The 2,794-nt window shown below is 44.4% G+C and overlaps 1 non-coding gene across 1 annotated transcript; it reads right to left on the bottom strand.

Annotated features, from left to right (window-relative positions):
• Positions 1 to 292: 292 nt before the first annotated feature.
• Positions 293 to 397, bottom strand: LOC137505449 (U6 spliceosomal RNA). Its single transcript, XR_011020062.1, has one exon. It is a non-coding gene; the product is annotated as a U6 spliceosomal RNA (small nuclear RNA).
• Between the last annotated feature and the right edge of the window lie 2,397 nt (positions 398 to 2,794).

The raw sequence follows: 2,794 nt of genomic DNA, 5'->3' as shown, positions 1-2,794 counted from the left end.
GCAGATATCAATTATTAAGGTGCTAAATCTGTAAGTGCCCAAGGACGTCTGGAAAGATTATTGCAAGATCAACCAAATCTATAGCTGTATTATGTGAGACAATAGTGTAGTGCCAAAATTTAACACTATATTCCTACTACAAAATAACCCCAAGCTACAGCACAACGAATGCATGAGTCTATATTATCTTGCTAAATCAACTGTATAAACTGTATAGAAAACTGCAAGTCAGAGTCTTAGCAGAGACCAAGCTATTGTGTGGCCAATGGATTTTCCGGCATGAAAGTATAATGGAAAAAAGAAGACCTTCACAAATTTGCGTATCATCCTAGCTCAGGCGCCATGCTAATCTCCTCTGTATTGCTCCAGTTTGGGTGAATGTACAGAAGGAGCTCACACAATAAGGAGCAGGACTGGTTTACATTAGCCATAGAGAGCTTTGGAAATTAACCGTTGTGCTGAATTGAGATGGAAGAATGCATGAAAGGTTATATATTGAGGTTTACACATTTGATCCTGACTACCTAACAGGAGTCAGAATGTGCTTGTCCTGTTCCTGGCGCCTCCCACAACATACCCCTTTTTTTAGTGATTGAGATCATTAATATAGTCATTAATATATTAATGTGTGCAGTATGACTACTGACATAACAATTTAGGACATTACAGATCCTGAAGCATGTTGTTAAAAAAAGTGAGATACTCACCTATTTAGAGTGAAGGCTTTGGATCCCATAAAGCCTTCCCTGTCCTCTCTCGGCATCCTCGTCCCCTCGTTGTCCCTCCGGTGGAATTATTTGACCTGCAGGTGGAATATGTCTTCAGCCCACCTCGGGCAGCCTTTATAAGTACTTGTGTCTTCAAGTACCTAGGAAGACAAGCGGATCTGTACTGCGTACGCATGAGTTTGAACACTTGTTTGTGCAGTATGGATTCACCCATCTTTGGCCGCACTCACATCTCTAAGTTTTTTTTTTAACTTATTTCAGGTTAGCTTTAAAACTTAAAGGGAAGGTTCAGGGACTATAAAAAAAATTAAAAATCCAAATCCACTTACCTGGGGCTTCCTCCAGCCCGTGGCAGGCAGGAGGTACCCTCAGCGCCGCTCCGCAGGCTCCCGGTGGTCTCCGGTGGCGCGCCCGACCTGGCCAGGCCAGCAGCCAGGTCGGGCTGCTTCTGCGCTCCAATCTGCGTCTCACTGGTGCGCGCTGACGTCATCAGACGTCTTCCGGGCTGTACTGCGCAGGGTGAGAACTACTGAGCCTGCACAGTACAGCCCAGAGGACGTCCGATGACATCAGCGCGCACCAGTGAGACGCAGATTGGAGCGCAGAAGCAGCCCGACCTGGCCGCCGTCCTGGCCAGGTCAGGCGCGCCACCGGGAGCCTGCGGAGCGGCGCCGAGGGCACCTCCTGCCTGCCACGGGCTGGAGGAAGCCCCAGGTAAGTGGATTTGGATTTTTTTTTATAGTCCCTGATCCTTCCCTTTAAAGAGACTCCGACCAGTACTGCAAAGTACTTAAAAATGCATACATTTCTCTAGCTTGTGTGCTCCTCTTTCATTTGATACCTGAATCGCCGTTCTACACCAAATCATTTTCGTTCAATTTCGGCTGCTATCTTGGCTGTATTATAACTTCCGGGTCACCCCTGTCTTCTCTGTTAGAGAAGTGCATCACTGAATGAAGCAGGTAGAGGAAGTTACATGCATGGCCATTACAAGAGGCTCCTCCAGAGGGGTCATAGCATGACTTTGTTGGAAGTCGTCTGGCCCCATGCATTTTATAGCGGCAATACCAGGGGGAGTTTGGATAAAGCAAGTGGCTGGCAAGTGTGCCGACACACTTAATTATTTGTGGGTATGCTTAAAGACATACCCATGAGAGGTGCTCGGAATCCCTTTAAAACTTTAACCTTTTTAACTTGTCAAAGAAGGCAAAACCCGAATAGGGTGAGAAAGAGAAGTCCATAGAACCGGAGCTGGCCAAGAGAAGTCTTGTAGCTTTGTATTAAAACAGGTAAGGATTGTCTTAGTAGATCAGAGGGAAAATATACCATAGTAAAATTGTTTCAGTTTTCTGTAATGTTAAAACTGACAAAGTGAAAAAGATCTTAAGCAGTACTGTAACTGCTATTAGATCTTAAAGAATAAGTGGACTTTTCAGAATACTGCCTTCGGATCACCTTCTGATCACTTATACAATTGTAATGCATTACTGTCCCTGAGATTATCTTCCTACAGATATCTGAAAACCCTCATAGTTGCTTTTTTTCCACCTGTGCTTCTCCTTCACCTGGAGCAGTGTGTACCCTGCTGCCTGCTGGCGTGAAAGTTACCCTATGCCTTTCCTTGCTGCCTCTACAAGACTGTGTGTGCCAGTATTACTTATAGCACTGATATGTTTTTTAGTGCAAGGGGTGTGATGATTTCATCATTATTTTTTATCATATACAGTAACTTTCTGTCTGTGGTCACATAACTAATCAGACCTGATATGCACATAAGAGATCTCAGAAATGGGAGTCAGATCACAGATTTGAACAGTAGGAGGTTTGTGGGGAGAGTCCGAGGGAAGCTGTGAATCTAAAGTTGGCCATACACGGTTTGATTTAGAACTGATCAAGAAAGAATTTGATTCCTCCTATCAATCAAAAATGCGAAAGTTGAACGAATTGTAATTGATCAGATGCCCACACCCAGTAATATCTGAAAAGATTTTTCAGCACAGGGTCAATCTAGGATCAATCTTGGCATGCAGTGAGTATGCTCCAAAGTATGGAAGCAGCCCATTATC

The sequence above is a fragment of the Hyperolius riggenbachi genome, chromosome 4 (genome assembly GCF_040937935.1).
Source record: "Hyperolius riggenbachi isolate aHypRig1 chromosome 4, aHypRig1.pri, whole genome shotgun sequence".
Classification (NCBI taxonomy): Eukaryota; Metazoa; Chordata; class Amphibia; order Anura; family Hyperoliidae; genus Hyperolius; species Hyperolius riggenbachi.
Note: the sequence above shows the minus strand (reverse complement) of the source record. Positions and strands in the feature narration are given on the sequence as shown.